Raw genomic sequence first — 12,806 nt, 5'->3', positions numbered from 1 at the left:
CCTTACCCCTAAATCCCTCCATCACTATATAGAGGGGGGTTTGATATAAACCATTAACCCTACCTGGAGAAAAAAAATATAATTCAGGAACAATTGTAAGAAAATATCAAAAATTCTGAATTAGGAGATGGAGCCTTGGGCACCAAGAGCTATGATGTATAAAGGACTTCGCTTGTTTTTGTTTGAGTACACATAGTTTTATAAACCTTTTTTTTTGCACAGGTTTTATTTTAGGTGTTGGATGTAAATACACTTTTAATATGGATCCTAAACAATATGTTACAAATGAGACTACTATCATTTATAACAGAACCTGCTTACATACCATGGAGGGAATTCAGACCTCCGAATCAGGTGTCTTGAAACATGAATTCATGTGAAAGTTGCAGACAGTGGGACTCAAATACTGGAGCTTTAGACCCCTCAGTCTAGAGCTTTTTGACTTTTTTGTCCCCTACCTCCTGTAGATGGAGCAGTGAGCGATGGGGTCACTTGTCAGGTTAAATGACTAGCCTCAAAATCTATTGTCCAAACAGCTATTCATAGAGCAACAGCTGTCACTGAGGGGGGAAAAAAACACCCACAGCTTTTTGAAATAGTCTGACTCCGCTTATACTCACACGTGTGTTCATGCACACAGATAGGAAGATAAAAAAAAAAAAAAAAAAAAAAAAAAACAGTATCACCACACCAGTTCAACCAAGGATGACTAGAGATAGATATGTGCATTTACATCGGCCCTTAGACAGACACTCACACACATACCAGGTAAGTGAGCTTATCCCCTGTGGCAGTGGCTGAGATGCTGCTCAGCGATCAGTGAAATGGAGTGTTGCTCAGTTCAGTCTGAGCTTTATTCTCGGGTCTCTCTCCCACAGCGTCAGCAACATGTCCACCACCAACAGCACATACACTATATTGCCAAAAGTATTTGCTCACCTGCCTTGACTCACATATGAGCTTAAGTGACATCCCGTTCCTAATCCATAGGGTTCAATATGACGTCGGTCCACCCTTTGCAGCTAGAACAGCTTCAACTCTTCTGGGAAGGCTGTCCACAAGGTTTAGGAGTGTGTTTATGGGAATTTTTGACCATTCTTCCAGAAGCGCATTTGTGAGGTCGCACACTGATGTTGGACGAGAAGGCCTGGCTCTCAGTCTCCGCTCTAATTCATCCCAAAGGTGTTCTATCGGGTTGAGGTCAGGACTCTGTGCAGGCCAGTCAAGTTCATCCACACCAGACTCTGTCATCCATGTCTTTATGGACCTTGCTTTGTGCACTGGTGCACAGTCATGTTGGAAGAGGAAGGGGCCAGCTCCAAACTGTTCCCACAAAGTTGGGAGCATGGAATTGTCCAAAATGTCTTGGTATGCTGAAGCATTCAGAGTTCCTTTCACTGGAACTAAGGGGCCAAGCCCAGCTCCTGAAAAACAACCCCACACCATAATCCCCCTTCCACCAAACTTTACACTTGGCACAATGCAGTCAGACAAGTACCGTTCTCCTGGCAACCGCCAAACCCAGACCCGTCCATCAGATTGCCAGATGGAGAAGCGCGATTCGTCACTCCAGAGAACGCGTCTCCACTGCTCTAGAGTCCAGTGGCGGCGTGCTTTACACCACCGCATCCGACGCTTTGCATTGCACTTGGTGATGTATGGCTTGGATGCAGCTGCTCGACCATGGAAACCCATTCCATGAAGCTCTCTGCGCACTGTTCTTGAGCTAATCTGAAGGCCACATGAAGTTTGGAGGTCTGTAGTGATTGACTCTGCAGAAAGTTGGCGACCTCTTCGCACTATGCGCGTCAGCATCCGCTGACCCCGCTCCGTCAGTTTACGTGGCCTACCACTTCGTGGCTGAGTTGCTGTCGTTCCCAAACACTTCCATTTTCTTATAATACAGCTGACAGTTGACTGTGGAATATTTAGGAGCGAGGAAATTTCACGACTGGATTTGTTGCACAGGTGGCATCCTATCACAGTTCCACGCTGGAATTCACTGAGCTCCTGAGAGCGACCCATTCTTTCACAAATGTTTGTAAAAACAGTCTGCATGCCTAGGTGCTTGAATTTATACACCTGTGGCCATGGAAGTGATTGGAACACCTGATTCCAATAATTTGGATGGGTGAGCAAATACTTTTGGCAATATAGTGTATATGCCCATGCTCCTGGGTGAACAAGTCAAATCTGCTAAAGGGAAACAGTTCAAAGAGTTCTTTTTTCTTCCACTCTTCTCCTATCATCTCTTTCTCCTTTCTTTTCAGCACAATTGCTAACTTAGCCTACTTGTAATTATTTTGTTCTTGAAATAATGTTAGGAAAATTTTTAAACCTAGATACACCAGCTGGTGATATGCATAGATCGTCCATAAATAAGGTTTATGTGGATTTATAAGCTTCGTATGTTTTCATCTCTTTCTTTACCTGGGTAGCTTTTTTGCTCACTCTAGTATAGGACTTGCTGTATTACAACAACGACCAAAAAAACCCTGTTGTATAATGGCATTTAGCAAAATAAAGATTGCATTACTTATGAATGCCCTAAAAATGTAAGAATTAACATTCCCCTTAGCAGTTAAAGAATGCCAAAGGCATTTTAATCAAGTTTTGAAAATGGCCCTTAACAGATGACCTTTGAAGATGTTCGGACCTTACCTTACAGCAGCACATACACACAGACAAATTCTTTGGTCCCCTTAGAGTAATGAAAGATAAAACCCACAGTGGTCACCCCGAAAAAACAAAAAAAGTTAAATGAAAAATAAAAGCTTGATGAAAATGGACAAATGAAAATCATATATGGCTTTAAAATAATGATTCAACAGAATGATAAAAAATAAAATAAAAATAAACTCATGAAACAGGCCTGGACAAAAATTATGGTACCCCTAGGAAAAACTGAAAATAATGGAACCAAAGGGATATGTTAAATTAAGGTATGTTTACTATTTGGCATCCCAGCTTTATGAAGTTTTGTAGTCAGTCACTGGGCATATATATAGGGCTACTGGAGCATTTATGTGTCAGGGCATGTACCGCCCTCATCATGGACCAGAGGAAATGAATTAAAAAGTTGCCTCAGGAGGTTAGACAGAAAATTATAGAAAAGCATGTTAAAGGTAAAGGCTTTAAGACAATCTCCAATGCAGTTAGCTGTTCTTGTGACGGCAGCTGCACATAGTATTTAGAAATCTAAGGTCCATTGGATCTTAGTTAACCTTCCTGGATGTCTCCACGGGAAGAACATTGATGACATAACAAAGAGACAGATAAAATGAATGATGACAAAAGAACCTAGAAAAACTTCTAAAATGATTAAAAGTTAAGTTTGAGCTCGAGGAACATCAGTGTTGGGTCGTATCAGTCGTTATTTGAGTCAAAGTGGACTTAATGGGAAATGACCAAGAAGGAATCATTTCATGAAAATAATTTATCAAAAAAGCCAGAATGTAATTTGCAAAGCTATATGTTGACATGCCACAAGGCTTCTGGGAAAATGTCCAATGGACATACAGTATGAGACACATCAACTCTATGTTCACAGATGGAAAACTGTAGCATATCAAGAAAAGTACTGTCATGATTGGTTCTGAATCAAACCCACATGCAGAACACTACCAGGAGACAGATGAAAAGTTTAACAGAGTTTATTAAATGTTTGCACAAAATAAGACTGCGTTCAGGAAACAGGTCCGGGCTGGATTCTCAGGCGTCTGCAGAGATGACAGTTTGGTTAACCAGGAGGATTGGAAGCGTTGTTTAGTTTTCAGATTTTTGCAGATTATACCTTGGAGAGTTTCAGGCTTTCTTCTCAGAGGGGGGGAACCGGTTGGGTCCAGAGACTGTTGGTTTGACAGAGTGCTCAGCAGGTGCAGTGTCTAACTTCTGACTGTTGGATCAGACCTTGGATTGAGGGGTTAGCTCTCCTTCCGAGAGCAGCAGGTGGATTCCAAAGTGAGATCTTTAGGTTTGGCTCTCTAGGGCAGGCAGGCAGATTCAGGTTAAGCTCTCTCAGAGCTTCACACGAGAGACAGGTTTTCCTAGGAGTGACAAGACAAAGGCTGGTTAGGATTCAGTTTTCTCTAGGGGACAAAATCAAAGACAAGGAGGCTCAGGTTCGCTAACCAAACTTAGCTAACACTGCGGCGTCGAAGAAAGGTCTGGCATCTGCTTAAGTAGAGGGTCCTCTAATGGGCTGACGAGCTCCAGGTGTGCTGGTGAGCTTCAGCCCAGAGAACCCATGGCGCACTCTGCTGGGGAAAGGTGGAACAACTCCAGATCCCAACAAGTACACTGTTCCTACTGTGAACCATAGAGGAGGCTGTGTTATGATCAGGAGCTGCTTTGCTTCATCTGTCACGAGTGTCTTAAATCTGCAGGGTGCAATGACATTTAAGACTATTAATTGATACTAGAGTGAAATGTGCTATCCATTGCCGAAAGCTTTTTCTCTGTAGCAAGTCCTAAGTCTTGCAGCAGGATAATGACACAAAATACACAGCTAAAGACAGAAGAATTGCAACGAGGAAGTCATTGGACTATTCTGAGGTGACCCAAGAGCCCTGACCTAACTGCTATTTGGTAGAGGCTGAAACATGCAATTTGAAAAAGACACCTTTCAAAGACAATTGGAGCCGTCTGCTAATGGTGAGTGGGCTAAATTACCTGCTGAGAGGTGCAGAAGTCTCATTGACAGTTACAGAAATTGTTTGATTGCAGTCATACACTATATTGCCAAAAGTATTTGCTCACCCATCCAAATTATTGGAATCAGGTGTTCCAATCACTTCCATGGCCACAGGTGTATAAATTCAAGCACCTAGGCATGCAGAATGTTTTTACAAACATTTGTGAAAGAATGGGTCGCTCTCAGGAGCTCAGTGAATTCCAGCGTGGAACTGTGATAGGATGCCACCTGTGCAACAAATCCAGTCGTGAAATTTCCTCGCTCCTAAATATTCCACAGTCAACTGTCAGCTGTATTATAAGAAAATGGAAGTGTTTGGGAACGACAGCAACTCAGCCACGAAGTGGTAGGCCACGTAAACTGACGAAGCGGGGTCAGCGGATGCTGAAGCGCATAGTGCGAAGAGGTCGCCAACTTTCTGCAGAGTCAATCACTACAGACCTCCAAACTTCATGTGGCCTTCAGATTAGCTCAAGAACAGTGCGCAGAGAGCTTCATGGAATGGGTTTCCATGGTCGAGCAGCTGCATCCAAGCCATACATCACCAAGTGCAATGCAAAGCGTCGGATGCGGTGGTGTAAAGCACGCCGCCACTGGACTCTAGAGCAGTGGAGACGCGTTCTCTGGAGTGACGAATCGCGCTTCTCCATCTGGCAATCTGATGGACGGGTCTGGGTTTGGCGGTTGCCAGGAGAACGGTACTTGTCTGACTGCATTGTGCCAAGTGTAAAGTTTGGTGGAGGGGGGATTATGGTGTGGGGTTGTTTTTCAGGAGCTGGGCTTGGCCCCTTAGTTCCAGTGAAAGGAACTCTGAATGCTTCAGCATACCAAGACATTTTGGACAATTCCATGCTCCCAACTTTGTGGGAACAGTTTGGAGCTGGCCCCTTCCTCTTCCAACATGACTGTGCACCAGTGCACAAAGCAAGGTCCATAAAGACATGGATGACAGAGTCTGGTGTGGATGAACTTGACTGGCCTGCACAGAGTCCTGACCTCAACCCGATAGAACACCTTTGGGATGAATTAGAGCGGAGACTGAGAGCCAGGCCTTCTCGTCCAACATCAGTGTGCGACCTCACAAATGCGCTTCTGGAAGAATGGTCAAAAATTCCCATAAACACACTCCTAAACCTTGTGGACAGCCTTCCCAGAAGAGTTGAAGCTGTTCTAGCTGCAAAGGGTGGACCGACGTCATATTGAACCCTATGGATTAGGAACGGGATGTCACTTAAGCTCATATGTGAGTCAAGGCAGGTGAGCAAATACTTTTGGCAATATAGTGTATCTTCAAAAGGTTGTGAAACAAAATATTGAGTAAAGGTTAGTAATGTTTATTTTTTAAAATATTTCTGTTGAAGCATGGAGAAAAATCGGTGTCTGACATTTTTTTCACTTTTCATAGAAATGTTTATTATTTTTTAAAGACATTCATTATTTCTGTGACCATTGTGGGTTTTTCTTTCATTAAAGGAGGGGCACCAACAGTTTTGTCTAAGTGTCTATGCATTTCTGTGCATTTTTTCTGTTTGTTTTTTTATAAGTGTGTGTTTGAGTGAGAAAGAAAATGTATGCATTGTTGTCAGTATGGGTATCAGCTTGGCCCATAGCAGAGGGCTGTGTCAGTTCTAATATGAGACAAACCTGGGATGGAAAGGTCAACTCTGTGTTGAGATTCAGAGCCAGAGACACGAACACACGGGACGTAAAAATGTGATGGAGACACACAGATAGACTCACTGAAAAGCAAGCACACAAAAAGAAGACATTTATGAGAAACATGGCTCATGTGAAAAGGTCAACATTCATGCCAAGGTTTCACAGGTGTATACCACCTACCTGTGCTGCATCCATTTCTGTGTCTGTGAATGTGTGGATATTAAGCTAAAGCTTTAGTTTCTAGCTGCTTTTTGGGAGCTGTGTGTATTATTCCCCAGGGGAGACAGAGAAGACAATGTAACGGGGAAGTAAAGAGTGAGAGGGATACTGAGGGTAGGGAGAATGGAAGAGAGTCACAGAATTGAGTGTGAATTTCCTTAAAGTGCTCCATTTGGTAAGTCATTATTTTCACTAGAGCTGCAAAGAGCATTTAGTCTCCCGAAGGAGTCTCTTGCTTCTTCCTGCCTGTTTGTCTCCCTTCCTTTCTTTCTTCCTTCCTGCCTGTTAGTGTCTGTCATTTGTTGGATTTTCCAAAGGCTGTTCAATAGCTTAAGCTGAGTTAAAGCCTTTAATTGCTTAAGTTTTACATCTGCCTGTCTGGACTATTGTGTCTAATCAAAATCCAATGGAAGTAGAAACGGACATATTTTCCACATGGTCTGTTTTTTACTTACTTCTGTAATGTCTGCTAAACTTACCTAGTAGAATGAATAGATATAAGTAAGGTCTACACATTTTTAGTCCAAATTTTTATTGCATTCTAAAACAATATGGGGTTCAGAGATTCAAAATAAACAGTGCTACATTTTTTTGGTCCAAAAGAAAATATGTGAGTAAAACACAGTAAGTTAGCATGTTAATTACAAATGTTGCGTGTGCAACTGATAACAAAAGCAAACCTCAAGAGAATACAATCTGTATTTCCCCATTTACAACTTAGAAAAAGGATATTTGGATATGTCTCTTGTTAAAGATAGGCTCTGTGTATGCACCTTGAAGCTCTATCTCTCTGGTTGTTTTTTCCTGATAAGAGATCACTCTGGACAAACTCTTTAAATAACACTTCATAGCTTATATGGATTAAATAACCAGGAGACATGACAACAGACAGTAATATTAATGGTAATCTTACTCTGATCAGAGAAGTTGCTTAAAGTTTACAAAATAATAGCTGCTCACCTCCGGGCTCACCTCTCAGGAAGTGGCCCCGATTAACAGTTAAAAAGGCTTTTTATACCTCCTGTATGCCACATCATTATATCATAGACGTTAGCAGATGAGTAGACATCCATGGCTCCAGCCTTATCAAAATATCACACTTTGTTCTTAGCTAAAGGACACCGCTCTCATTCCATTTCCAAATCTTTGCGACGTACAGTATTAAATTAGAACTCTATATGCAGACTGAGGAACTGTCTTAATTGGATAAACTATTGTGGAAAACATCAGTTCTGACATGCAACAGGCACCCAATACCAAGGTGAAATAAACTCACACATCATCAATGATGATTATCCTAACACTCTACTAGCATGACTGGTAAATAGATGAAGGGCAATGTCCCTTGTCATGCTAAACCATACCTATACTCAATATATTTTTAGATTAAATATAGCAACACCCCATGTTTTTACCTGGAAATTTCTTTTAAACCTGTCTATAGTGTAAAGTTTTATACAACTTTATTCCTGACCTGTTTGGTATGTTCTCTAGTCTTCGTATATAGGTCTCAATGTTTTTTACTGAAATTTAAGATAGACGCTATTACTTTATTAGGATACAATATGAATGGAATTTATTAAGCAGAATTATATTGATGGTTGTTGAAGTAAAATAGTTGAATACTTGACATTCCAGATTTATTTATTTTTTTAAAGTTTATAAACTGCTTTTCCTCCATTTGGTTTACAATTATGTGTAAAGATGCGTTGTTTGAAGAAACAACCATCTACAAATTAGAGAGTTAAATTGGGGTTTGTGGTTTTTGTAGACAATATGTGAAAAGATCCTAGGGTATTGAGGCTTGAATAGTTTTTAGAGCCACTATGTCCATGTTTCATAGAGTTATATTCCTTAATAATAAATGTGTAATAAAACAATACGATTTATTTTCTACTGTATTCCATGCAATACAACCATCCACCAGACCTGACAATGAGTGAAAAGAAATGGGGAATTTAAAAAACTGATTATTTGCACACAGGTGGTATTGCGACTGCAGAACTACGGGCACCGCAGGCATGGATGAACTGGAAATCCAGGGTGTTGGCCAGCATCACTCATTACTAATACAGGTTAATCATCTCGTTATCTCATGAAATCAGTAATTGTTTCCTTGTGATAACGAGATAATTATCTTGTTATCTCGAGTAAACAACTCATTGTTTAACCATGATAACGAGATAGTTAGACGAGTACGACCGCATTCGGCTTCCGTAGTAATAAATAAGAGCGTAGAGAGAAAAAAACCTTGCTGTCACTACATATAAATATCTGTGGAGGCGTGTCAAAGGCCAGCAGTTTTTTTTTTCCCCCTTTCTCACTGTTAGACATTCAGTTCCACATAATGAGAAAACCACACATGGCAACAAAAAAAAATCTCCACCTCCCACCCATTCACTTCCTTAGAATGTTACTGTAGGGCGTAATATTTCAATCTGCAGAAACAAACGCCTTTTCTCCCTCTGGATTTTAAGATAAGCAGATTGGTTTGTCTTTTGGAGTAGAGAAAAGAAGCTCAATCCACACAGAGGTTTAGAAAAGAGCACCACAGCAGTGATAAAGAGGAAACCACGTTTGTGAGAGACTCCAGAGCCTACCTGTAATGCCAGAAAATGTCACTTCCAATATCAGTGATAAAGACATGCAAATTTTTACCCTTGTGCTTTTGTCATTTGTTTTATGCCTGGGTCCTCTGCTGCCGCGTGATTCTCTATGTGACTTCAGTCTTTAGTTCTTTGTTTGCCTCTTTTTTTGGAAGGAAAGACATCAGTTTTCCCCCCACTTAAGTTGTTGCATGACAAATATTTAATTTCTGGGTTTGCTCTGATGTCAGTTGTGTTCTCTTCATGTGCCCCCTTTGTCTCTAGTCATCTTAGAGAACAAGGAAAAGGTTCAGCAGACTGCATGGCTCCACCAAAAGCTTGAAATGCAAATCAGAATTGATCTGAATGAGGATATCAAAAAAAGAAAAACTGGGGTGATTGCTGTCACAGTACTCAGTGTGGGGCTGATTCAGACCACCATAAATATTAATGGTGCATGCCTATCAGGGATGGCATGGCACTGACAGTCCCATAATTACCTGCTGAGAGGCACGCACGGTAACCTGTACAAGTGATTGGTTTAGACACATGCACAAAGACACACAAAGTATTGAGCGAATGGAAGTCTTAATTGAAAGCATAAGCAGTGTTGGTGATGGTTGCTGTGACATAGTTGATTAGGCAGCGCACTCTCACATGGTTGAACTTTATTAGAGAACTAATGTAAGATGTCCAGCTTCTTTCTGGCACAGCTGGAAACACAAAATCCTCTGAAAACAGACACCAACATACAAATACTCACATCTATTTGCATTTGTTGAATTCCCTTTCATTTATTTGCATGCTACCTTGAATATTTTTATTTGTTGTAATTGTTATCATGTCTTTGTAAGCTCTACAGTTTTACTTGTTAAATTTGTAAGGGTATAGCTGTTGCTGATTGCTTACCTTTTAGCAGAAAATAACTAATGGTGAAAAAAATAAACCTACACTAGCAAGGCTGGAGATAAAAAGGAGTTGGTGGCCGGGGAGCTTTTCATTTTTTTGTCACAGTTCGACATGTGGGTGTAGTAGCTGGCTTTCAGGATGTGGAATGTCAGCTCTCTTTTTGGGAAGTAGCCTCAGCTGGTGTCTGAGGTTAGGAGGTTCCAGCTAGAAACAGTTAGACTCACCTTGACCAACAGCTCAGACTCTGGAACCAGTCTCATTGAGAGGGGTTGGACACCCTCTCTCTCTCTGGAGTTTGCCCTGGTGAGAAGCCCCAATTACAGTAGGAGTGGGCATACTTCTTGCCACTCATCTTAGTACCTGTTGGGGGCCTGCTGGTTCTGACTGTTGTTTGTCCTTATCTGCCGTAGAACAGTTCAAATTACTCACCTTTTTTGATTCCTTGCAGAGGTTATTGGAGAGTCACAGATTATCCAAAATGAAAAACATGTTTAAGCATTGCCCAAGAACACCCTAGGCTGGAGGTCTTCAAAAGGGGGTCCACAACCCCAAGGGGGTCCACAGAAGTACTGCATGGGTGTAGAAAAGTTTTGGTTGATTAGACTCCTTTTTTTATATTCCCCCTATATTTTTTCAAATAATTGCAATGTCTTTAGGTAAACAATAACATGAATTCAACACACTGTAGTAAACAGATAAATGGAGGCATATGTAATTAAGGATCCCCGCTCCATCTCGCCATCAGTTTTGGGGGCCTTGGCCTGGAAAACGTTGAAGACCCCTGCCCTAGGCCCTAGTTCAATGATCAACTTTGTTTTCCCTTTTTTGATCTGGGGCCAAATGGAAGTATGGAGTCTGTTCTTTTAGGGAACTTTTTAAATGCAGCACTTTATTGGCAATTTTTTAAATGAAATCAAACCAGTACTCTAGATTGCAGCATTCAGTCACATAGTAGGTGGGATAATAACAAAGCAATGTGGTGGTAGTTGATCAAAGTGTTTATCTGATCAGAATGCAGTGACAACTGACACTGCAGTTACTTAATCTTTACCCATACTTGTATTGTTGTTCCCAGCAGCTTAGTCAGTGGCAGCAGTACTGGCCAGGTGCATCACACACTGCATATAGGGCACGAAGTTGGCTGACCAGATGCCCTAATTTGAGTTGAACTGCAGCAACATTTTTACTAGTTTTAGTCTCCCATAAAATTAGAACAATGTCCCACATTTGATTGTTTCAAATTCTTGTTTCTCCAAATTGGAAGGAAAGCACAGCTGAAGTTATTGTAATAAAGCTTTGCTAGCTGTCAGTTAAAATACATAGTATCAAAGTACCCCAGCCTGTGCAAGATGATTTAAACATATATAAGTGCAGGTAAGGGTTTTAATAAACATCAATGAACAACATTTGATAAAAAACTACTTTAAAGAAAATACATCTTAGCCACAGCAAAGACTTCACAACGTTTTTATAAATGGGTGAGGCCAGTGAAAACTTATTTTCAGAAAGCCCTCATGATCCACTACTTGCGGATCCCTCGAAAGTTATATTTCTCCATAAAGTACTATGGACAGGGATAGCAATATTTTTCAAATCTACAATTTTGACGTTCTATGCATGTGTCCCATATAGGGTGACCAGATATCCCAAAATGTCTGGAACTGTTCCATATTTACATGTGTCCCTGTGTCCAGAAAATTTTAACTGTGTCAATTTTTTTTTTTATGGTAACCAAAATTATTTTACTGGCACTTTTATTATATAATTGGGAAAGCTCAGACTCCACTCGTTCAAGATCTGTAAATAACACAAAATGTAGACTTGCTCTGGGTTTTTCAAGGATCTCTCACACATGAGGCCCATCAAGGAGCTCAAATGACTTACCTTGCTGAGAAATAGAGATTCATGACCTTTCCTTTTATTTGTGTGGACAGATTTTTTTTATCAGTAAAAGAAAACCTTTCAAGGATTTTTTTTTCTCTCTCCATACCAAGCAGCAACAACTCACATGCCTCGGTATATAAACATTAAAAGGAATGCTTGCCTTATCATCAAACCCATTAGTTGGGATTATGAGATGCACAAAAGCTCTTGAGTATAAACACCATTAAGTGACTGTGCATAGTGAACTCCTACAGTTAAAAGTTGTTTGCTTACATTTATTTTTCACAGAAGTAGAGTGTTAAAGTGTCTTTTGTTAAAGATAGACTCTGTGTACAGTATGCACCTTGAAGTTTTCTCTCTCTGTTTTTTTTTTCCTGAAAAGAGATCACTCGGGACAAACTCTTTAAATGACACTTCATAGCTTATACTTATTAAATAACCAGGAGACATGCCAACAGATTTTGATATAAATTGTAATCTTACACAGATTAGAAGTTGCTTAGAGTTTACAGAAGGCAGCTGCTCAGCTCTGGGCTCACGTCTCAGGAAGTGGCCCCGATTAACAGTTAAAAAGGCATTTTATACATCTCCAGTCTGCCACATCATCAGATTTTACATCATACCTGTTAGCAGATGAGTGGACATCATGGCTCCAGACTTATCAAAGTGAAACACTTTGTATTTAGCTGAAGGACACCGCTCTCACTCCATTTCCAAATATTTGCCACATACAGAATGAAGATTATAACTGTATATCCAGACAGTGGAACAGTCTTAATTAGATAAACTATTGTGGAAAACATCAGTTCTGAAACGCAACAGGCAGCTAATATTAAGGTGTAATAAACTCACACATC

General features: G+C 40.6%; 1 protein-coding gene and 1 long non-coding RNA gene across 3 annotated transcripts in view; one reads left to right on the top strand and one right to left on the bottom strand.

Moving 5' to 3' along the window:
* The window catches only part of LOC119781387 (cadherin-4-like), a 380,523-nt gene that overhangs the window by 98,309 nt on the left and 269,408 nt on the right, over nucleotides 1–12,806 (top strand). The gene's annotated exons all lie outside the window — the stretch shown is intronic.
* LOC119781389 lies at nucleotides 3,636–4,256 on the bottom strand. 2 transcript variants are annotated; one of them, XR_005280566.1, is made up of 3 exons: nucleotides 4,132–4,256; nucleotides 3,794–4,046; nucleotides 3,636–3,719 (listed from the first exon to the last, which is right to left on the bottom strand). It is a non-coding gene; the product is annotated as an uncharacterized LOC119781389 (long non-coding RNA). The 2 variants fall into 2 exon arrangements; XR_005280565.1 differs by having other exon boundaries at nucleotides 3,794–4,249.

The sequence above is a fragment of the Cyprinodon tularosa genome, unplaced genomic scaffold (genome assembly GCF_016077235.1).
Source record: "Cyprinodon tularosa strain WSP-4 unplaced genomic scaffold, ASM1607723v1 ctg176, whole genome shotgun sequence".
Taxonomy (NCBI): domain Eukaryota; kingdom Metazoa; phylum Chordata; class Actinopteri; order Cyprinodontiformes; family Cyprinodontidae; genus Cyprinodon; species Cyprinodon tularosa.
Note: the sequence above shows the minus strand (reverse complement) of the source record. Positions and strands in the feature narration are given on the sequence as shown.